A 25716-nucleotide genomic window follows, 5' to 3' on the forward strand; every position below is an offset into this window, starting at 1 on the left:
TAAATGAGAGCAGGGTTCCAAACGATGCGAAGCCCACCCGAGAAACCCACAACACTCGAGAAAATCCCCGTCCAAGATCTCCAGGTATTCATCCATCCTACTACCTCCTCCAAACTCAATTTGGTTTCTTGAGGGCAAACAAGATCCGGTTTCATCTATTCAAGCCCACGCTTGATCAAACAACGCTTGTCAAGGGCATTGTAGCCCCTAACATTCCAACTATGGAGTTTCATTTTCCTTTGGGAAGGGGGCGTCCCTTCCCTACTAAAATTTTGGATTGACCTTTAACAATCCTAGCCATAACAATCTGGATTCTGTTGGGTTTCCTTCCTCTTGACTTCTTTTCACCTATAGCAACTTTGTCAAGTTGGGAGTCAGACTGATGGATGGTTCGACTCTCCAAAATGTCCTATTCATCAAAATCTCCCCAATCTTCCTCATCATCTTCCCATGCAATATCTTCTTCCCCTTCAACTGACCCAATCCTGGTTTCATTAACCAAGTTAGCACACTGCACCTGTTCTTGCAACCAATCACATTCTACTTGCCTAACCATCTGGGAACCTTGAATACTCGCATCAAGTACATTCATAGCAACTTCAACCTTATTGAGGGATTCTTCCACTAAGTGCATGGCATCCAACTTGTTTTCAAACTTCTTCCCTCCTTCCTTGTCATCCATTTGTGGCTTTCCTGCATTTGTTCCCTTAACCCCTTTCTATGGCACCACAGAAGCTGAAGCCCCATAATACAATGTATGTGCCTGACCTGGCTCCTTATTCACCTTGATAAAATGTGCAACTCTATCTTCAAGCGAGGATTCAACAGACTTTCCCTTAGGACAAATTAGACAGACATCCTTCGAGTGCCCTTCCTTGTTACACACAAAACACTTTTCCAGTTGATCTTCAACCTCAATCTGTTGCAACCAACAACCCATATTTGTATTTTATATCTAGTTATGCTGGTAATGGGAACTGGGGCTTCCATCTGACACAAATTTTCGTGTATGAGCTAAAATCTTCCTTTTCAATAGCTTCATCCGATTTACGGTAGAACCCTAGTTTTGTTCCCAATCATTTGGAAAGTCTCCTCATTCCAATACTCCATTGGAAGATTATATGGTCACAACCAGACAAGAACCTCTTCCACAAAGGCCTTGATGGGATTGAAATTTGGTTCCCAGTCTTTGATGTAAATACCTCTGCCTCCTAGGAAAAAAGACCCATTATTAAGAACCCAGTTCTTGTCTTTGTTATTTTCTGTAATAACCAGAAAAAAACCGTTTGGCATCGTCTTAATCTCCACACTAAAGGGCCACTTCTCCTCGCACCATTTCTTTCAATACGACACACAGTCAACCAATCCCCAAAGCATTTCAGGAAAAAACCCTATCTCTAAAAAATGCAACTGAATCATTCCAACTTTTGTAGTCCAGAAAGAAAGACAACTTTTGGGATTCCACTGGTTTAGGTCTTACCTTTTCCATCGGCTCCGATCTAGGAATCTTCTTCAGCCTCCATTCGTTTTCACGGATCTTCTACCAGTCCGACTTGGCACTTGTCATGTTGGTACTGCGAATATTGGGGTTGTAATGATGATTGCTTCTAGGTTGATGAAAATCCTTTCTCCATCTACCATTTGTCCTCTAATCTACACCAAATTCCAAGCCTCTGTTCTGATCCTCCCAAACCCACTTAGGTTTCGTCCATGCTCTGAAACTTGGACTCGCATAGAATCTAGGCCTGTCATTCTGCGTGAAGTCTCTAAACTCTCTGGGTTGCGGCCCCAATCTCCTACACATCGACATAACAGTTAATAAAAGGGTTTATGGTAACCAGTGAGAATCAAACCGAAGTTAAGACTTTTCATAATTAATAAAACATAATCAAAAGGTTTTATGGATTAATTCAAATACAAATCCTAATCAAAGGATCCAAATCCTAGTTAGATCTATAATAAAAAACATGCAATCAAAAAATCATATCTAAAACCCCAAAATAAATAGATAAACCCTAAGGTCAATACCTTAGATCATGTAGGAAAAGTCGAGTTCACAAAAAATGTAAGTAATAGAAGTATGCCTTTAAATATATCCAAGGATAATTTTTTTTTTGTTTAGTCAGGTATCCAAGGATAATTTAATTAAATAAGCATTGATAAATAATGCCCTACGATTAAGAATTTTGATTGATATTAAAGATACTGCATTAATTGTGTAAAATTTAAATAAATAAAATAAGGTACTTAGCTATTAGTTTGATATGAAAATATACTTTGTTAGGTGTGCCAAATTGATTCATTCCTATAATGATTAAGTAGGGCTTGTTAGATGAATGCATTGGAATTAAAAAATAGAAATAAGGTACTTAGCTATTAGTTTGATATGAAAATATATTTTGTTAGATGTGCCAAATTGATTCATTCCTACAATAAATAAGTAGGACTTGTTAGATGAATGCATTGAAATTTAAAAATGGTTTGTCTGTGTAGATCACTTCCACAAATGCAAATATGTGTTATGCAACTATGAAATTGCCTATAGTTGTGGATTCAATCGTTTTGCATATAAATATGACCTAAAATCATTTCTATCCTTGGAAACTATTCATCTTGTCTTTGATCCCTTATAAAAATTTGGATTTTCTATTGCGAGTTTGGATGTGAAATGGATAATTCCTCACTTGTGTCAAACCTCATAAGGATGCCAAGTTTTTGAAATCTAATTCATAGAAAATATAAGGAAATAAAATACTTCCTTAGATAAATTTTAGGGTACAATTCAATTAAATAAGAAAATGTTGACAAATAAATAACTTGAGATTAAAAGCTCAGATTGATAGATATATTGCATTGAATACATGAAATTTAAATATATAAAATAAAGTACATAGTTCTTAGTTCAATATAGAAACAAACTCTATTAGATGTGTCAAATTGATTCATTCCCACAACACGACATTAGGACACGTTAGATGAATGCATTGGAATCAATAAAAGAAATATGTTTTTTTAACCTAGAATACTTCCACAAATGCAATATCCTATGTGGAACTACAAAATTGATCCTATAGTTACAAATTTGATCCTTTTGCACAAATATGATCTATAATAGTTTTTGGCCTTGAGAATTATTTGCCTCTAACCTTGCACAAAAAAATGTGCTATTGTGAATTTGGACTTGACATGGATAATTCGTCACAATGTTAAAAAGGTGATCAATTCATAATATTTTCCATTTTAAATATAACTCTTGGATGGAGGAGGAAAAAAAGAGATCATTTTTACAATTGCTTTAGTGCCCTAGATTACTTCTAAATATTATAGATCTAATATAAAAAATAAATAAATTTATAAAATAAAAGCAGATATAAATGAATGGAGATCAAATTGCCTACTTACTCTAAACAAAATCTTACCACTAGTATATTTAATTATTATTTAGAAAACCTAACAAAAATAAAACATTAAAAAAAATCGAAACATGTTCATTTTTATCGTTGCAATTCTAATCACACACAAATAAGATTGTAAAATTCAAAATGACATTAAATAATTAAAAAATAAATCTTCTATAAAAACCAGGCTGTGATCTTATCAGTTAAAATAGTATCGTAGTTGTAAAAAAAAAACCCTAATTCTACCACCCTTTAATTTAGGAGAAGTTAAACTTTTAGAATATACCTGTTAACCCTTTGAATAAGCAGCTTTAGACAATCTCAAAGAGTAGTTTTAGGGTTTCCATTACCTTGGGGGTGCTTAGGGTTTGCAGTAGCTCTTTATCTTAGAAGCGTTTAGGGTTTCCACTAGCACTTTATATTGAAGGCGTTGCGGGTTAAAACAGAAGATAGGTTTCTGAAAAGTGTAGGGTTTTAGGGATCAGAAATTTGTGGCCTTCTTCTGATGTCTTCGATCATGAGTGGTTGCGGTGATGATTATCAGTGTTCAAGCTCAACAGACCGGATTGCAGCTTTATTTGGCTGCATGTCGATATTCCCGCTGAACTGAGCAACCACTAAATCTACTGACTGGTAGTTGTTAGATATTTCTTATACTTTTAGGGTTTTGTCTTTGATGAGTTGATTTGGCTTTTTGCATTTTGTGTTATGTTTTATTTGTTTAAAGTTTCTTAAAATAGTTGTTTGTTGAGAAAATTCAGCTGTGATGATACCAAGCTCCCTCTTCTGATGAAACGTGAAGAGAATGCTGGCATGAATCGAACCTAATATACAGCCACTCTGAGCTGAATTTTCCCTCTTTGTCACTGGGTTTAACATTTTTAGATGGTCTATTTTCAAGAGAAATGTTTGCTCTACTTGTTATCGGCTCTATTTTCGAGAAAAAATATTGTCATCCAATGTCATTTTTTCTTATGATACAGCGCGGTATATGGGAGCCTCAATATTTCTGGTTAATTTTAAACATAGATTAATTCGAAAATTAAGTTTCATTTAAAGGATGCATCGCCACCTGTTTATTATCTGTGGTTAAGCCCAACTATCTATGATGCATTCCTCTTTTAACTTTTGTCAGTTCTTAGGATTTGGGTTTTGGTTTTGGATATCGTTCCAAATAGGAATTGGTTTGGTATGCCCTATTTTATTTTCCTTATTTACTGTTAATTGTCACCATGATTGTTAATAACAGATCGAAATTGGTGATTTATGTTAATTGGTAATTTAATCGATTTGGAGAAATCACATGTGTATAGCAGTTATCAAGAACAGTGAAGATGTCTGGGGTAGTGCATACATGATACATAAGTTTATCATAGTCTTTATATGGCAGCTATTACAGAAGTAGATTCAAAACTAAGCTTTTGTCGCATCAATATTCTTAATGATGTCTACAAAAGCAGATGTCGGAAGCAATATACAACTCAATATGTTATCGATTGCATAATGGATGAACATCTTTTTTAAGATGGTTGGTCATTCGTAGAGTAAAGGCAGTTTGGGAGAACTCAATCATTTTGGTAAGTTTAATTGTTCAGGTGGTCTTGCATGACCCCATCTCTGTGCTTATGATGTTCGTCTAATTGTTGTTAAATGCCTTCGTTGCAAGGATGGTTGTCTTATAGTTTTTGGTCTCAATTACCTTTCGTGGAATGGGACTTCATAATCCCTATTGCAGGATATGTTTATTACATTTATTGTCTGGGCGGAAGTATGGTTGTTATACATAATGTCCACCTGCTTTATACATTCTTTGCCCTTGTTAATTTTAAAAGATTTAATACCCTTCCTAAGTTACAGACATTCCCTTTTCATTGTACCCACAATTTCAGTCTCCATGCCCATCGACCTCATTACTGTATGCATTCTTTCGAATTGTTACTAGTTTTAAAAGCTGTCATCCCTTTCAATTTACATATATTCCATGTTTGTTTATAGTACAAAGTCTAACCTCCGAGTTTGGAGTGGAGCTCAAAGCTAATTCCTTTAGCCATTTGGAATGTTCAATCTTGCTCGAGATCTTGTATTTTTATTGTAGACAAATCTTTGTTTAGGTATCTCATGGCCCAAAGTCACATCTAAAAAATTATCTACCTTTTCAGCTGTATGAAGCTAAAGGGGAAAAAAATAATATGGACAACAAATAGCTGCGAATTGAATTAGAACAGCTCCAATGGAGAATATGACTATACCAAAGATCTTTAGAAATCATCCTAAACCAAGCAGAACAGTAAACAAAGATTCATAGAAGTCATCCTTGACCAAGCAGCATTAAACAGGAGAAAAAATTCTAGGCCAAGCTCAAGGAGAGATAGAAAAGCATGTAACAATTACAAGCTGAATATTAACATTTTCTGAAGCTGTCTAGAGAAGAAAGAATCACTTGTATGGAGCTGCTATTAAGCTGCTTGGTTGCTGATCCTATATTTTTCTTTGGGACACCTGTTATTGAGAACAGCTCCAATGGAGTATATGACTATACCAAAGATCTTTAGAAATCATCCTAAACCAAGCAGAACAGTAAACAAAGATTCATAGAAGTCATCCTTGACCAAGCAGCATTAAACAGGAGAAAAAATTCTAGGCCAAGCTCAAGGAGATAGAAAAGCATGTAACAATTACAAGCTGAATATTAACATTTTCTGAAGCTGTCTAGAGAAGAAAGAATCACTTGTATGGAGCTGCTATCAAGCTGCTTGGTTGCTGATCCTATATTTTTCTTTGGGACACCTGTTATTGAGAACAGCTCCAATGGAGTATATGACTATACCAAAGATCTTTAGAAATCATCCTAAACCAAGCAGAACAGTAAACAAAGATTCATAGAAGTCATCCTTGACCAAGCAGCATTAAACAGGAGAAAAAATTCTAGGCCAAGCTCAAGGAGAGATAGAAAAGCATGTAACAATTACAAGCTGAATATTAACATTTTCTGAAGCTGTCTAGAGAAGAAAGAATCACTTGTATGGAGCTGCTATTAAGCTGCTTGGTTGCTGATCCTATATTTTTCTTTGGGACACCTGTTATTGAGAACAGCTCCAATGGAGTATATGACTATACCAAAGATCTTTAGAAATCATCCTAAACCAAGCAGAACAGTAAACAAAGATTCATAGAAGTCATCCTTGACCAAGCAGCATTAAACAGGAGAAAAAGTTCTAGGCCAAGCTCAAGGAGATAGAAAAGCATGTAACAATTACAAGCTGAATATTAACATTTTCTGAAGCTGTCTAGAGAAGAAAGAATCACTTGTATGGAGCTGCTATCAAGCTGCTTGGTTGCTGATCCTATATTTTTCTTTGGGACACCTGTTATTGAGAACAGCTCCAATGGAGTATATGACTATACCAAAGATCTTTAGAAATCATCCTAAACCAAGCAGAACAGTAAACAAAGATTCATAGAAGTCATCCTTGACCAAGCAGCATTAAACAGGAGAAAAAATTCTAGGCCAAGCTCAAGGAGAGATAGAAAAGCATGTAACAATTACAAGCTGAATATTAACATTTTCTGAAGCTGTCTAGAGAAGAAAGAATCACTTGTATGGAGCTGCTATCAAGCTGCTTGGTTGCTGATCCTATATTTTTCTTTGGGACACCTGTTATTGAGAACAAAAATTATTGTTTGAAATATGAGAACAAAATAAAACCTTGGAATCTCTCTTTCTTATCAATTTATGGTTAGAAAACATAGGCATGCTTAAAAAAGCCGTGCCTAAAAAGATTTCTACACTTTCAAAATATTAGAGATCAAAATAAAAACTGAGAATCTGTCTACTTGGTGAAAATTATGGCTCGAAAACGTAGTCATACATTAAAATATCTACACTTTCCCATACATAAAAATACCTATACTTGCCCCTCGAATAATTTGAGAACTTGTATTTCTTTTTTAGTTGTCCTTGAGAGAGATACATTGTATTCCATGATACTTTTATCAACAAAGTAAAATAAAAATAGAACATAAGGAAAAATAAATGAATGTTGTGGGTTGGTGTTTAGTTGGGTGATTAATTTTTACCTGTGAATTTTTTTTGACTTGGTGATAGGTAAGTTGGTGATATGTAAGTTGTAGACTGGTCTCTTTTGATCAAGCCTTGGACACTTTTTAACCCTTTTACTGAATTTAGCTTCAAATTGTTCATTCTCCCACTATAAAGGTGAAGTCTCTTTTGGCATTGAGGTTTTTTATTGGATACTCCATTCATCTACTCTTATTTATTCTAGTTGCTGAGGGAACCTACCAACTAGGTTTTTTCTTGGTTACTCCATTCATCTGCTCTTATTTATTCTAGTTGTTGAGGGGACCTACCAACTTGACCCCTCTTATAGTGTTCCAAATAAAAATATTGTTTAGATTGTTTTTTGTTTAAGAATAAGGGAAAACAAGTTTTAAGGGGGACTAGAAACCCCATACAACAGGTTTTGATCAGGTTTTTAAGGGATTTGAAATTCAATAGATTTTGATTGAAAACAGGTTTTAAGAAGACCAGAAATTGAAACCTCAAAGCAAAGTGACAAACTGCCTGAGAAACTGCAGGTGACCCAAATCAAAGAGAGCACAACTGTTCACAACTGTGAAGACAACTCTCTTGCTTAAGATTTCCCTTCAGGACCTTTCATGTGGGATTGAAGGGTCATGTTAAATTTAGATTGTTTTTTGTTGTTATTGGATTGGCACTTGCTGTTTGACCTTTTGTTTTGTTGTCACTCTTCTCTGCTTATAAATTGTTTGTAATAAGGGGCCATCACCTTTGTTTTGCTACACATTTAATCAAAAACAAAAAGCTACAAACTTGCAAACAAGAAAAAGGAAAGTAAAAAAGACATGATAAAATATATTAAATAAATAAAGAATAAAACCAAAATATTAAAAAAAAAAAAACTAATACTATATATATATATATATATATATATATACTGTTTAGTATAAAGGCAAAAATAAAAGAGAACATAAAAATGAACACAAGAAAAACACAAAAAATTAAACAAAAAAAGAAAAACATAAAAATAAGTATTCTAAAGCTTATATTAGATAGGACTCTTACTACAAGAGTACAAAAAGAGGGAAATAAAAATCAAAACAAATAAAATATAAAAAATGCTAAAAAGAGTCAATTTTGTGAAATATAAAAATATTTGAAAAAACATAAAGAATAAATGAAAAATAAAACATTAAATATAATAATAAAATTTTGTTCTTTAACCAAAATACATTTTGTTTATATAAAATTTCAAACAATTTTTTGTTTGTTTATAATTTCGTTGAATGGGTCCTTTCCAAGATATTGCATAATATGCAATGCAAGACGATTCAAACATTTTGAGGTGCATTCCTTTCCAATGCGTATGGACCTAAAATGGAATGGGAATGGTATACCTACTTGGAACTGAATGGATGAGATAATGAAAGTGGTTAAAGGAGATAGGTTGGACCAACTAATGGAAGTTTTGCATTCAATTTGAGGATTGTCACTCTCACTTAACCAAATTGTAGTAATAACACACCATTAACCCTTCTTTATTTGTATTGTGTCTTATGGGGAGATTAACTTTTTGTGGAAAATATTTCTTATTTATCAATTCATTTATATTTCCATTATCTAGAATTCATCTAGGAGTTAAATCGGGAAGGGAAAGAGCACCACTAGTTTTTATATAGTTACTCATATTCTTTATCTTTCTATCTCTCCCTATCTCATTCTCCCTCTCTCCCCCTCTATATATTTATCTCTTTCATCTATATCTGCTCCTATCCTCTCTCTCTCTCTCTCCATATCCTCTCCTTATCCATCTCTATCTCAATCTCCAACTCTATTTTCCTCTCTATCTCTATATTGTTACTCCTCTATATTCCGTCCCCCCACCCCCCGCTCTCTCTCTCTCACACACATTGCAAACATAACACGACCCTATTGGTAATGGATCTTGATAATGTTCTTTATTCAATTTTTTGTTTCAACCATGCTAGGATCCATGTAAGTGGATGTATAATTGATATGAAGACTTCGATTAAATGGCCTACCAATTTTTCTCATGCATTGCAGAAATGTATGCAAAACATAGAGCTTTTTTTTTTATTGACCTTCCACACCTTTTGAGCGTACCCATTGCACACTAAGGTGCAATTGCTAGTATTATAATTGCTTTTATGTGGAAAAGTCACCAATATAGAAAACCAAAAATCCTCCATTTGGATAGAGCAAATTAAAAAAGGAAACTTAGTTTTTTATGCCTAGTAAAAGATACAAATTAGTTATAACTATAATATAAAAATCTTACATATTCGAAATTGGAATTTTCAGTTAAAAAAATTAAAAATTAATAATTAAAAATATGTAAGAAGGTGCATAAAGCTAGGGAAAGCGTAGTTGGGGAGATATTTTTCTTATCAGCAATAACTTTTGAGATATGACATGAACAAAATGTGTTTAGATAAATTACTATATACAATATCACTATCCAAGCTTGTTATGATATAGCTCTTTATGTGGACGAGGGTTAGTGGTAGGAAAGAAATATAGCATTAAGTCTAAAGCTTGGGGGTTGGCTAAAATAATAGGCTTGTTATAGATATTAAGTGGCTTTATCATTGCATCCATATTATTTAGGTTGTTCATTGAAAATTTAGATATTGTTTATAGCTATATTTTTGGGTGACGGTAATAAGGAATGGTAATAATTATAGAAGTTTATTGGATTAAAAAGTACAATAATTTATGATAGATGATATCAATATTGTTTATGCATCTGGATTTGACCATGTAGTTTTTTAATGTTGCCAACGTTTCGGATCAAACACCATGATCCATCATCATTGATATAGAGAAGGTAGACTATAGGAAAAGAAGAAGAAATATGATTGATATAGAGATCTAGACATTGAAATAGAGTTAAAAGTTTGAGATGAAGATTCTTTGTTTTAAAGTTTGTAAAATATTTATTACCTCCCTCGTTAAGGAACAAAATAAGACTTATCATCTTAGCCAAATGGTAGTTATCTCTATGATTACCATAAAATAAGGCCATGACCTAGAGGATCATAATTGGGTTAAATATTCATGTAATTTATTTAAAAGGTTTAATGACTTCAAAGAGTAAGAGAACATTAATGGATCATTATGCTAATCTACTTAAGAATTGGATACATGCAATATTGATAGGAGATATGTGGATGCACATATGTTCTTCTATATGCTCTTATTACAAGAGTAGGTTCTATATGCTTATGTGTGCATGGTGGCATTTTTTTTTGTTTTCTCTATGTATGATGTGAAATTGTGTTATATTAATGAAGTAGTCGTGAATGGAAATGAACTCAATTAGATGAAATAATGTCAGATTTTAGAAAGGGTGATGCTTCTATTTATTTATGTATTCTTAATGAATCTTGTGGCTTCAAGATAGCATTGCATTAGCATTAGAGATGTAGATATGTCATACTACACTAAATTCCACTACTCTTGTTAGATTCACTTTGTTAGTCTACCTCGTGTTGGGTCAGGGATCTTTCGTATCACGAAAGATTCTGGGGAAGTGTATCTACTTCATGGTAGGGCGAACACGCGCTCCAACAATGATCTCGCCCCTGATATTTGTTTCTTATGTATTCTTATAATTGACCTTGTGGTCTATCATAAAGGAACATGCTCCCTTATGACCAACCTTGTTGTATGTTTGTGTATTAAATCTTTATGTTGAAATATGTTTAAGTATCCAATATTGTATATTTAGATATGTGGATTATTGAATGCTTAATTTTATGAATTTTACAATGAATTATGTGAATTATGTTATTTTGAAGTTATGGAGGTCCCTACATTTTGTATATTTAATCAATCATTGAAATCAAACAAAAAAATATGTAATATTTTTTTCAAGTATATAAATTATTTAATCTAAATTATTTTTCAAGTCTACATTATTTTATGTCAATAAAAACTTTTAAATATAAACAAACTATAAATAAGGTAAACTCATGAGTGAATGGAAGTACAAATACATAGAAATAAAATTATATATCATAAAGATCAAAAGATATTAATAATTAATCACAAAATTTATCATATTAGAATTGTATAAATGTTTCAATTTTTATACATTAAAAAATAAATAATAAAATTAATTTGAATTGATGTCTCGAGGAAAGAAGATTGGGAAGTGGCAAATTGTAGAACGAAATTTGGAAGGTAGATCTGTGGAGGAAAGAAGATTGGAAAATTTTGAAAGGAATATCATATATATCTCATTCTTTAAAAAATTGCAAGTAAATTAAAGGGTGTGAGTTTTTCTTCCAACCAATAAAAAGCATCAAAACTATCCCTTCTTAAAAATTTGCAGATCAATTGAAGAGAATGAACATATCCTCCATTTCTTAATGATCTTAAATATCTCCATCCCATTAATCTTGAATAGTCTTGTAAGGACTGGTAGTTGAGTTAATGAACCCTTCTCTTCTCATGATTTTATTTTGTGGAAGCTTACTTATCTTTTCACGATCTTCCTCAGTTAAAGACCATTCATAAATTTGATAATTTTCAGTTGTTATGTTATTATTCTAGCTTTTAGGCAAAACACTTACTCCCTATTCAAATCCCCACCTTAACAAAGTCTAAAAACCAAACTTAGAGCCACAATTTTAGCAACCAAAATGAAATTCAAATTCAATGCAAATAGATCTATCAACACGTTTCCTTGTTGCAAATTAATAGTAGAAGTAAAACATAGAAATACAATCTAGTGCTAAATAGAGGTATTTCAAAATCCATTGAGATGTGCAACACATTATCCATCATCTAGACAAATCTAAAATGGCAACTGTCTCAAGTTCATAATTTGCACGTTCCATTGCCACACCATCTTTCTTTTCAAAGGATGTTTGCATTCTTAATGGAAACAACTGAAAAACTTGAAACTAGTACTTGAGTTGCAGTCTTTCCATGCTTTCCAACAATTTCCCGAAGAACATAATTTCTCCTTATCGAATTGGAACCATAGTAAGTGCCATAGAATGCGGGAATGAAAGTTCGCCATGAGGATTTTGTTCAAGAAAAATTGCTACAAGAAAATGTTGGGGACAGAAAAATCAATGACGCTTAAAAACCATGATCATAAAAAAACATCAGCATGAGAAATGTAGAAACTAGTGGAAGAATTCCCCAAATAAATAGTTTATCAACTAAAAATAAACTATTGGAACAACAAACACAAATAAGAAAGAAGAACTCGAGAGAATAAAAAAATTAAATAGAAAAACAAAATAAACACAAAACAAAACAAAACAAAAATGATTACTCTAGAAAAACAAAATAAACACAAAAAGAAATAAAACAAAAATAATTACTTTAAAATAAAACAATAAGATATAAAAGCAATACTATATAAATCTCATATCACTAATATTTAGGATCTCTAAGAACCCTCAATTAGTCAAATCTATTTATCATTTACTTAGGTTGACTTTACTCTTAATAGTTGAACTTTGGAGTCCTTTAAAGCACCCAAAATTCATTCCTCATCAAAATTTAAATTCAAATATTTTGAACCTGTCGTATTTATTTATTTTATATTCCTTTTGAATTTCCATTTTTGAGATATCAAAGAAATAACAATAACTTTTGTCTTTTTTACAAGTAATAAATGAGATGTAATTGAATTTCATATTTGTTACACAAAATGCATATAATTTATTTTATTTTATTTTTCAAAACTTCATTCTAATTTTTTTTTCTTTGAACGTGAATGGAAATTACTACACATGAATAAGTTGTGCAATTATAGATAGTAATTATTGATGTTGAAGATCTACTTTCTACTAGTACACTTCTACTAGGTAGGGTGTAATTTAAGATAAGAAGTTATACATAGGTCACTAGTGATTTCATTTAATAGTATAACTTTTCACCTTTGGAATCATAACATTTATTTATAACTAAAAGTTCGTTTAACAATTTGAATGGTGTTGCCCAACAACTCTCTCACCTTTCCTATTCCATCTACCCCTGTGTGCTCTGTGGATGTCGGGTCCTCTTTAGTTGTTGCCGCTTCTGCTTTGGTGAGTGAAGCTCATGTACTTCCCTCAACGTCTGTGGATGTGGGTGGCTTGGGTCCCCCTTGTTGGATGGTTGAATGGACAAGAATACTAAGAGCAGGGGTGAATAAATATTCCCACATTTATAAAACTTTTTTTGACAAATAAACTTCAGCAATTAATTTCATCAACATGAATTAGCAAATGTAGAATAAGTAAATAATATGGCCAAAAAATGAACACCAGATTTTTATACGTGGAAATCCAAATGGAAAAAACCATGAAGAGGGTTAACTTTCAAGATAATATAACTAGTTATATGGTGTTTACAAAAGGGTGGCTCACTGCCTGATTACAATGCGGCTCATTGTCGGAATGCTCACTGCAATAGAAATAAATGAACTGAAAAAAATTGCATCTCCAAATGCATGAGGTTAGTTCCAAGATAAGCTCAGGTAATAATACAACAACTCACAACAAATCTAGTAAGGGATCTCTCCAACTTGTCCACAACTGCCTGCAGTAGATCCAATAAGGGATTACTGCACTCTGTCAATTACTTGCAACAGATCTGGTAAGGGATCACTGCAACATTGTCTGCACTTGCACCTTTCCACATACACCTTCGCTCTTACACATACATCATACTCTACTATTCACACTGCATACTACTACTGCTCTCCTTGTTGCTCACACACTTCATGCTCTACTTTCCATCACATATACCACACACATACATATCTTCTACATATATACATATATATCAGTAAGCACACACACCGAGATAATATGTCATCCAAGCACGAAAAGGCTTACACAATAACACGTTATAATAATATGTTTTGATCAAAGCAAAGGGTAACCAAGTCAGCCTTCAAAAAATCTTTTACACGCTTCCATCACACACTTCAATTACTAAAACAAATGCCTCAATTACTGGAGAAAACCAAGGGTCATCCAAACCCAAAGATACAGACCCATAAGCACAAATTCCAAGCATAACAACTTCCATCATCAAGATACAAACGCCACATATTCCGAATCATAGAATTCATAAATCATAATGAAATACAAACATTCAAATATCAATTCAACTGACACAGCTAATACTGAAACTCGATACAAACCATGATAAGCAAACCACAAGATTCCAAAGAAGAGGATCTTCCATAAAATACTCCTATAGATCATACATACCTAGTTGCTCAGTATCAGTTCTATATCGCTACTCTACTTACTACATACATTATTTGTTCATTATTACTGTTCTGCTCAATATGCTACATCCAGTCCTAATCGGATCTCTGGGTTTGACATCAATGACAACAATGACAAAATTCACACAAATCTAACATGCCCCCTTCTTGTGGGTGATCGTGTTGTGGATGCTCCTGCTACTACTGATGGTGACCCTATTGCGTGTTTTAAGGTCCCACCTAGACCTTCTTCTTTTGTTGGAAGGCCCAACTTTTCTCATGTGGCCAAATTTGTTGCTCATCCTCGTAGGGGGGATTATTCTCTTCGTTGTGCCCTTGTGGTGCTTTATGGATAGGATGTTGTGGATAATATTGGTTTCTACCAACACTATTTATTGGTGTGTAGATTGGCTAAATTTTGGCCTTCTCTCCCAGACTTCCATTGTTGGGTGAGTGACTCTTGGAAGCCTTGGTTTCTCATAGCATTGAGATTTTTCCTTGTGCTAAAGGATTTTTTATCGTTTCTTTCGCTTCTTCTTCTTATCGTGACTTGGTGTTTGGCAAGTTGTGGGCTTGGGTAGTTCACTCTCTCTATGTCAAGCCCTGGACAACTTCTTTTAACCCTCTTACTAAACCACTTAATGTGTGCCCAGTATGGGTTTGCCTTCCTAATCTTCCCCTTCATTTCTGGGAGCATTCTTGTTACTAGGCCATTTATAACTCTATTGGTCATTTTCTGAAGGTTGATGATGCCCATCTTCAATGGGACACTCTACCTTTTCCTGCATTTTAATCGATATTGACATCTCTTCACCTCTCCTTGGGGATGTGGTTCTTATGGTTCGGGATAGGCCATGGACTCAACCGCTAGATTATGAGGGTCTCCCCTTTCGCTATCAAAAATACTTCTCAATGGGTCATTTAGCTTCAGATTGTTCTCTTCCACATCACAAAGGTGTAGCTACTTGGTGGAAGGATGCAACTGCTAATCACTTAGTTGTCAATGCTCTAATTCTGATTCTGTTGGCTCCTCTTGAGATGAAGTTGTTGTTGACCCTCTCGCTATTACTGGTGTGGCCTCCTCTGTCTCTAAGGCTCCCACTCTTATTTCTCTTATTCTGCAGTTTCAATCTACTCCTGTTGAATTTTATCCTAATGTTGTTATGTTGTAGCAGCTTGTTGTCATTGCCGACAAAAACTTTATGGGGTCCTCCCCATTTGATCCTTCTTTTCATGGTCTTAATGACAGTATTGCCTGAACCGTGCTTTGTTGCAAGCGAAAGGGGAATTCTTCCCCCCTCCCCCAAACCCCTCTTTGTCAAGGCTTGGGTGTTTCTCCTCATTCTTGAGATAGGTTTTGAGTTGTTGCAAGTTTGATAGCTTTCTCTATTGGCCTGCCCGACCTTGGTTTGTTCGGGGTTTGCGCCCCTATTTTTTGTCTCTCTTTTTGCCACCTATAGGCTATTATACATAGGATTAGCACCCTTGCTTTGTTGCTTTCTTAATCAATTTTTTTTCTTTATAAATAATTGTATACACCTAAAAATGGTCTGAAGATAATTAATTAAATAAGCAATTATTTAATTAATCCTCCTCCCCAATTTAATTAAATTCACTAAGCAATTTGATTAAATCTCTCATTCATTAATTAAAACAAATCAAATCATGAGTTGTTGAAATTAATTAGCCATTTTCCTAATATTTGAATTTTCAAATTCAAATTCTCCTAACTTCTACCACTCCTAAACCTAACCATTCCTAAACCTAACCCATTCTACCTACCACCTTGTCCCCTTTCATCCAACATCTTCTAGAACCTTTGTGACACTTGTCACTGAGTGTTCCCTTTAATCCAACCCCCTTTGCCATCCTCCTCCAATTTAACCATTGATATCTTCAGATCAATCTCAACCGTTGATTCATGCCAACTCACCCCTAGCCTTGGAAAATCCTATAAATAGACCCTATTTTGGAGAACAAATGGCCAATTCACGAATTCAGCCACTTTACTAATTCATGCTCAATTTTAGCTCATTTGCATTGTTACTATAGGCATCTAGCTTCTAGTTTATTAGTTTTAGCAATGTTATCATGCTCATTTTAGCTTAATTGCATCTTCATTCTAGTTAATTTTCTAGATCAATGCATTCATATAGCTTAATCATGTTATTCTTGCTAGATCATGCATTTTCAGCATTCAAATCCTCCATCTAAGTGTAGTCAAGTCACTGAATTTGCATAATTCGATTTGAGAGCATTTTTTCATACTCGCATTTACTAGGAGGCAATAAGTCGATTAGCTATGGTTTTACATGTCTTTGATTTAAATCTTCTAACCATGCTTGTAATGATTTATTGAGTGCATTGTGTTTGCAGATACAGGTACACTTCATAGAGCATGACATTTTGGCACCCACCGTGGGGCAGAAATCATCATTTTCGGCCTCTTAATCTTCAACAAACTTCATCTCTGTTGGATCAGAATCAGAATGTCGTACGAGCTGATTTTCCAACTCGTACGAACTACCTTTTAGCCCCGGATGACACTTCATCCTGACTCATACTAGGTATAATTCTGACTCGTACGAGCTTTACATTGAAAATTCTTTATTTGTTCTAGCTCATTCCTGTGTCGTACGAGTTGATTTTCACTGTCGTACTAGAGCTAATTTTGTTTTGTAAGAAATTTTGGCTTCAAAATCTTATGTCGTACAAGTCTGCTTTTATTCCTATGCGAAATCTAAATCTGTGTCGTACTAACTGGTAAATAATGTCGTACAAGTTTCTACAATCTCTGATTTTTTGAAAAACTGCAAATTAGAAATTTCAAATTTGTCTATACATCAGTAATCTACGTTTTTGAAGGCTTTCTGGTCATTTTTAGCCCCTAAGAGTGCCCTTTGAAAATTGCATCTAGAACTCTTGGAGACCTTTCCAACGAGGTAAACGGCTTGTAATTTTGAGTCCCGAGCAAAAAGTTGTGCCTATTTGAAGTTAGGCTAAAATTTCATATAATTTTTCTAAAAATTTCATAGTTCGAATCACTAATGCTAATCTTGTTATGTCTATGAGATGTTTGCAGCCTAACTCTTTTCTTGCAAATACACTTGTCAAAGACAAATTCAAAACACAATCATGACTACTAATGGATCTATTTTGCAGGTTGCCTAAGGATTCAACAAAAACTTTGTGTATTCTTTAAGATTTTTAGGCACACTTCAATTTGGGCTTAAAGAAATGAACTATCATGTCTTATGTGCTTGTGATGATAGGCGAGTATGCTCTCACCTTTCTTAGGTGATCAAAAAGCTAGACTCATCTTTTGCTTTCATTAGTGCATCTCTTTAGCAGGCTTGCCCTCCCGAGGAGTTATTAACTCTTAGCCATTAAGGCCAGTGAGAGGGGAATGACCTAAGTGGGAACGGCTAACGCCAAGTAATCCAACCCACTATAAAATATATGTGTTTTTGATGAAAATCAAAGCAACGGTAGTGCTCAGGAATAGCTCTCCTCTGTGCCTTCAGGTATATCAAACCTTGGTTTTCAAGGCTAGGAGACCTCTTAATTGAGTTTATACCTCGACGTGCCAAATAGATCACTTACTAGTGTCGGTTAAAATAGAAGCTATCGGATTCACCTCTGAAAGGGTGATAATCTTTGTGCAAGAGAGATAGTAACTCTCCCAAGACACTTGCCATATCGTGCCCCCATTAGCGTTTGGAGTTGGATAATACGGTGTTGAGAATCCATTGCGTGAGACTCAGCAGCCGTATTCTGATTAGCTATTGGGTGTGTACCTAAGTCAGCAAGCAAAGGTTTTCATTCTCAACCAACTTCCTTAGGGTTTAGCTTGATTGAGAGTCATGTATCACATCATGTGTTTGATGTGTATTCATCCCTAAAATTGAAAAATCAGACACTTAAAACTGGAAAACCAAAGTAAAACATCAAAATTCAGTGATCAAAACTCAAACAAACAAGCACTTTTTATCACTCTTCAAATACCTATCGTACGAGTCAGAAGTCTCTGTCATATTTCTTGATCCTTTGTCGTACGAGTCAAGATATTTTGTCGTACTGCTTGATCTTCTGTTGTACGAGTCAAGGTTCTATGTCGTACGAAAAACTGCTATTCACATGAAGTCACTAGTCTGTCTTCTGTCTTGTATCTCTTGTCGTCCTATGCTGCATAATCTGTCATACGAAACTCTGCATTTGTTACTCCAGAACTGTGTCTTACATGCCTGTTTTAGACTTATCATTTCTGCCTAATCAATTTGCAATAAGCATAAACACCTATTATCTGTCAATCTGTGCTTAAATTGTCTTCTTGGTTTGCTTGGTCAAGTTATCACTCGTCAAAATCAGACTCTAGAACATAAACACCTTAAGATTTTCAAAGTGCTTACCCCCAACAAGTTCAAGATCTAAACATCTCAAAGTGCATTATCACCCTCTTTGGTAAACTGATCACTCAAACATAGTTTCTCATCAGGATCAATCATCCTTTATCATGAAACTGAAATGTTTGGTCAGGATAACTTTGTCCCACATCGTAGGATAGATCGTTCCTACTAGACTCGGTTCTTATCAATCATCATCATTGCACTCCTAAATCGAAGATCGAAAAACTTGCAAACTTTTAAACACTTGAATCCTCTTTTAGTGTCATATCACTCTATTGCCTTGAAATTGACAATTGCTCACTTACCCAAAACAACATTTTGGACAATCAAATCCTAAACAAAATAACACACGTGTATGCCTGTTCTAACTAGGGCTTAGAGACGAAAGATCGCAAAGACGGAAATCGAAACATTGGAAACAAACATAACCATGGAACATTAAAATGAAGTACAAGTCGAAGGAGAAATAACATAGCAAAACATCAGAGACATCAATAAAGATCCCCAATTCAAAAAATTTATGCAGAGATTATTGGAGGAAGAAAAAGAAAAATACTTTCTAATGCTAGCCAAATCTGGTGCTACACTTCCCCAAGATTTTGATGTGAATAAATTGACACAAAAGAAAAGTGACCCTCCTCATAATAACGAACAATATGAGGACATCTTTGGTCTCCGCATGAATGACACATCAATTCCCAATACCACCAGGACCAATGAAGAAATTGACATACCTAGAAGAGATGAAGTAGAAATCCTGAATAATGTTCAATTCAATGAGGATGCAAGAAGAGCTAGAGATGAAACAAGAAGAGATCCCAATCCTCCTAGAATGCAAAATCATGGTCATGCAAGAACAAATCATGTCGATAATCCTATCATGACTCTCACGCAACAACTGCAAGCAATGCAAACACAAATCCAAGAGATGCAAAGAGGAAATGTTAGATGATATTCACTTCAAGAAATATGTCCTTATCCTTTTGACAGGAATCTAAATATGATACCATTTCCAATAGGTTTTGAAACTCCGAGATACGAAAAATATGATGGAAGCTTTGACCCTCAAGATCATATAAGAGAATTTTGTACCATGAGTATGGAGTTTGCACATGAAGATACCTACTTAATGAGACTATTTCCGAAAAGCTTAACAGGACTAGCTATGGAGTGGTTTTCCAAACTTGCACTTGGAATAAGATCATTTTCAGAGTTGCTAGATAAATTTGTTTCACAATATTCCTACAATATACAACATGATGTGACCATGCTAGACCTCTGTAACACTAAACAAAAAAGTGGAGAACCCTTCATGACATTCTTACAACGATGGAGACACCTAGCATCACGGTATCCTTGCACATTGCCAGAGTATGAAAAAATGGACATATTCATTGACAACTTAAATGATCAAATGAGTTATTACTTAAAAATGCAAGGAAATCAAAGCTTTGGAAAAATGGTTGATAATGGAATCAGAATGGAGGAAGCTATGATAAAGAAAGGTGAGTTGAAAATATACAAAGAAGGAGTCCATCCACCTAACAACAACAATAACAACAATCACAATGATAAACCAAAGTTTTGGAATAGAAATCGAAATGTCGTCAATGATGGAATAGTAGATAACAACAATGTGAAACCAAAACAACCGATTTTCAATTTATCTACTCACTCAGTAGCAGCACAACAAAACAACAATCAACAAAGACCAACTATCAAAACTTTCTTTCGAAGACAATTCACAAACATTGGTGAACCCCTTGGATCAGCACTAAAGACACTTCTTGCAAACAAATTGATCACTTTACCAGAAGAAAGGAACTACGAACCTCAAATCAAACCACCTTGGTGGAACGATAATCAATATTGTAGTTTCCATCGAAACAAAGGACATCTCACAGATAATTGTCAAAAGTTGAAACATGTCATATAGGACTTAATTGATAATGGTGTAATAACTGTGGATGGACATAAAACAAATGAATCTCATACCGCCTTTAAAACTCCGCTTCCAAACTATGAGAAAGGTGAGTCATCAACAACAAACAATGGTAAGGATAAAGCAAAGGTAAACTACGCGCATACATATGACAATGTGGTGAATGTGATTGTAGTTAAAGAAAAACAAAATCAAGAACATGCTCAGGCTATCATAAGAAGCAAAGCCAAATTTATTTTGCCGGGTCCTACAACAAACACATCATCCACTATAACAAAACAATACAATCTAATGGAACAATTGCATAAAACACCTGCCCAAATATCAATTTTGGAACTTTTAAAACTTTCACCTGCACACAAGGAGATTCTTGAACAAGCATTAGTAGATACAACCGTATCCAAAGATCTTGATATTAATCAATTCCAAACCATGGTGGGACACCTCACAACCCCTCATTGCTTATCATTCACTGACAAAGATGACATGTCCTTACAACACCCTCACAATGCTCCCTTACATATTGAAGTCCTTATTCACAAAACGCGAGTCAAGCGTGTTCTAATAGATGGGGAAGCTAGCCTAAATATTTGCTCATTGAGTCTTGTTCGTGCTTTAGGATATTCAGAAGATGCAGTTGATGTTTGGAAAAGGATCACTATAAAAGCCTATGATGAAGAAGAACGTTCCTCCAAGGGAATTGTGATACTACCAATCAGAGTGGGACCTCTACAAAAAGACACAGCATGCCAAGTTCTAGACTTGGACCTATCATATAATGTGCTCCTAGGGAGACCATGGATACATGACTTGCAAGCTGTCCCATCAACCTATCATCAATGCGTAAATTTTCCCTACGAAGGACAAGAAATCACAATATTTGCAGATGCAAATCCATTCCAATATTGTAGCAATCTAAAAATGGCTCAAGAAGTAATTGTTCCTCATAACAAGGAAGCAACATCTTCGAACATACAATCCAAGGAAAAATCATTTGCCTCTATTCTATCAAGTATGGAAAAACAAATGCAGTTAATAAATCGAGGGAATGGGGAATACTCAATATCACAATTACCACTTTCTCCTAAATCCTTGGGAAAACAATCAACTGTGAAACATCTTCCGATATTTGATGGAGCAATTATTAGTGTTGGAACCTTATCAGAGGAGATAGAAGAAAGATGTACTACAATGGCTATATAAAGATGAAGAAGTTCAACAAAAGGTCAACAATGTCAGAATTCCTACAAAAAAATATGGAAAAGGATTCAACATTCTTCGAAAGATGGGATACACTGGACCAGGACCTATAGGAAAAAGAAAAGAAGGTATCTCAAAACCTATTGAGCCTCATACTCAACAGAAAATTGACAAAACAGGATTAGGGTATGGACAAGTCAATCTACCAGAAAACACATCTTTTAGTCCACAACAAGAGGAATATGAAAACAGACAAGAACAACTTGCAATTGAAAAGGAAGCAAAATTAGCTAAGCAACAAGCACAAACAAACCTAAAATGGCAAAAGAAGCAAGCTTCAAATCAACGAGAGAAACAAACTAAAAACATCTCTCAAGCAGCCTTAAATCTCAACCAGAACAAACATGAAGCTAATATTACTTCAGGAGAGCTCATAGAAAATCTGACAAAACTCAATCTCAGTCCTAAGGAGATTGAATATGAAAGAAGGAAAATTATAGCCAGAAAAGAGGAAGAAATGCTATATGAACAAATCTGTAGATTGCAAGCTACAAGTGATACATACTCTAATGAATGGGAATGAGATTCCTATCACTCTAAAGAATCAACGGAAGAAAAATGCTTTGAAGGAGATATAGGAGTTGATGTAGTTCACACGTATGCAGGACAAACGTTAGGAACTAGTTCACTTGAATTAGAATCACATTTAGCTAACTTGGATTTAACCGAGGACAATCAGGAACTTCTTACACGAGATCATTCTAACGAGAGTACCATTCTAGACATCGAAACACATATTGAAAACTTTGATACCTCCATCATGACCCTTGAAATATACCAACCTGAAGATCCCTTACCTCTAATCCACCCTGAGCTTATTGATTGGGAAAATGAAGGACATACCGCCATTGATACCTTTCCAAATGATCATGCCATATATGTATATCTTAATGCAATCGAATCCGTAACAACTCTCACCAGGAATTTCAGCAACGCATCTTCTAGTCAAGTGGGTGCCAAATCTCCTAGTCGCAAAAGTGAAAATAAAGAAAACAATATCAGGTCTAATGCTGAAAACCATTTATTGGCAACATTAGACCAGGAAAAAGTAAAAATAAAGGACACATCTAATGGTGAAAACCTCCTTGAGGCACCGGAAGATGGGAGATTTGACACTTTTCCTAAGCATTATCAAGAAAGATCATCCATTTTGATCGAACCATCAGAGGCAGTTAACATTGGCACAAAAGAGCAACCAAAGATTCTTCATCCAACAACTTCTTTATCTGAGTAAGAAATGCAACAATATGTGGAATTCTTCAAACGATGGCAAATCAATTTTGCTTGGTCATATGCAGACATGCCAGGGTTAGATCCAGAACTTATTATGCATCACTTGAATGTTAATCCAAGAGATAAACCGGTCAAACTGAAATTAAGAAAAATGCATCCTCATATTGCTCTTCTAGTCAAAGTAGAACTAAAGAAATTACTGGATGTCGGATTCATCAGACCTATAGCATATCCTCAATGGGTATCTAACATTGTTCTTGTTTCAAAACCAGATAAAAGCATCATAATATGCACAGACTTCAGAGATTTTAATAACTCATGTCCAAAGGATGAATATCTTTTGCCTAACATCGACATCATTGTAGATTTAACGACAAGACACTCCATGTTTTCTCTAATGGATGGTTTCTCTGGATACAATCAGACCAAAATAGCACCCGAAGATCAAGAAAAGACAACTTTTACATGCCCATGGGGTACTTTCTGCTGGAACGTCATGCCTTTTGGATTAAAGAACGCAGGCGCTACATATCAAAGAGCTATGACAACTATATTTCATGACATGATGCATACATTCATGGAAGACTATGTGGATGACATATTAGCTAAATCATACAACAGAGAAGAACATATAGAGATACTAGAAAAGATCTTTGACAGGTTAGAACAATACAAGGTAAGGCTAAACCCTAAGAAATGTGCCTTTGGTGTTACTTCAGGAAAGCTATTGGGATACATTGTTTCAGCAAGAGGAATCGAAGTAGATCCAGCTAAGGTAAAAGCAATCATGGAAATGGCATCTCCCAAGAATATCAATCAACTAAGATCACTACAAGGAAGACTCCAATCAATCAAAAGATTTGTGGCTCAATTAGCAGATAAATGTCAACCATTCACTCACCTATTGCACAAACATGTTAATTTCAAATGGGACCATCACTATGAAGAAGCATTCAACAAGATCAAGGCATATCTCATGTAATGACCTGTTCTAATGTCTCCAATTCCAGGAAAACCATTATTACTCTATGTATCAACTACCGAAGCATCATTGGGAGTTTTGCTCGCACAAGAGGATAATGAAGGAAAAGAATGAGCCATCTACTACATCAACAGAACACTAGTGGGATATGAGGTTAACTATTCATCAACAGAAAAAGCATGCTTGGCAATAGTTTTTGCTTCTCAAAAACTATGACACTATCTACTATCTCACTCCATCAAGTTGATAGCTAAAATCGATCATTTGAAGTATTTGCTCAGCAAAGCCACATTGACAAGATGACTAGCAAAATGGATCATGATTCTAAGTGAGTTTGATATCAAATATGTTGAGAGAAAATCTATCAAGGGACAAGTCATCGTAGATCAACTAGCAGAGACACCACTTCAAGATAATCATCCTCTATAGATTGAATTTCCTGATGCTGATATCCTAACAGTCACAACAAAAACATGACAACTATACTTTGATGGTTCATATACACAACACGTATCAGGAGCAGGAATTCTTTTCATCACACCACAAGGGCATACAATCCCGAAAGCATACAAACTAAGCTTTCCGTGCACAAACAATATAGCAGAGTATGAAGCATTGGTAACAAGTATCAAAATGGCTGTAGAATGGAACATTAAACAACTTCAAGTCTTTGGAGACTCTCAACTTGTCATTAATCAAATCAATGATGACTATCAAACAAAAGATGACAAACTCATGCCTTACAAAAAGATGGTGGATGATATCAAGAAGTACTTTGTAGAAATAACTTTTGAGTAGATCCCTAGAAATGACAACAAAGCAGCAGACGCCATAGCTACACTTGCTTCTCTATTACAAACACAGGAAAATCAACAACGTTATGAATTCCTGGTTGAAGAGTTGTTTTATCTTGCCTATAATTGTCCAGATTCCCAAACCATCTGCCAACTCGTTGGACATGATTCATCCTGCTATGGCCAAACTTACACATACTTGAAAGATAATATCCTACATCCTGACTTATCCAAGAACCAAAAGAGAAACTTTATTCGCCAATCCTCTCATTATACTCTCGTCACGGATACCCTGTATAAACGAGGTCTCGACGGTACTCTCTTAAGATGTCTCGAACAAGAAGAATCTGAGAAGGCCTTACATGAAGTCCATAATGACATTTGTGGCACTCATTCAAGTGGTCTTACCCTTTCAAAAA

General features: G+C 34.7%; 1 long non-coding RNA gene and 1 other non-coding gene across 2 annotated transcripts; both read left to right on the plus strand.

Annotated features, from left to right (window-relative positions):
* The first annotated feature begins 3639 nt into the window (after positions 1-3639).
* LOC131859909 (uncharacterized) lies at positions 3640-4456 on the plus strand. Its single transcript, XR_009359487.1, has 2 exons — positions 3640-4031; positions 4160-4456. It is a non-coding gene; the product is annotated as an uncharacterized LOC131859909 (long non-coding RNA).
* LOC131066482 (small nucleolar RNA Z107/R87) lies at positions 3922-4014 on the plus strand. Its single transcript, XR_009111670.1, has one exon. It is a non-coding gene; the product is annotated as a small nucleolar RNA Z107/R87 (small nucleolar RNA).
* Positions 4457-25716: the final 21260 nt, after the last annotated feature.

The sequence above is a fragment of the Cryptomeria japonica genome, chromosome 11, assembly GCF_030272615.1.
Source record: "Cryptomeria japonica chromosome 11, Sugi_1.0, whole genome shotgun sequence".
Lineage (NCBI taxonomy): Eukaryota > Viridiplantae > Streptophyta > Pinopsida > Cupressales > Cupressaceae > Cryptomeria > Cryptomeria japonica.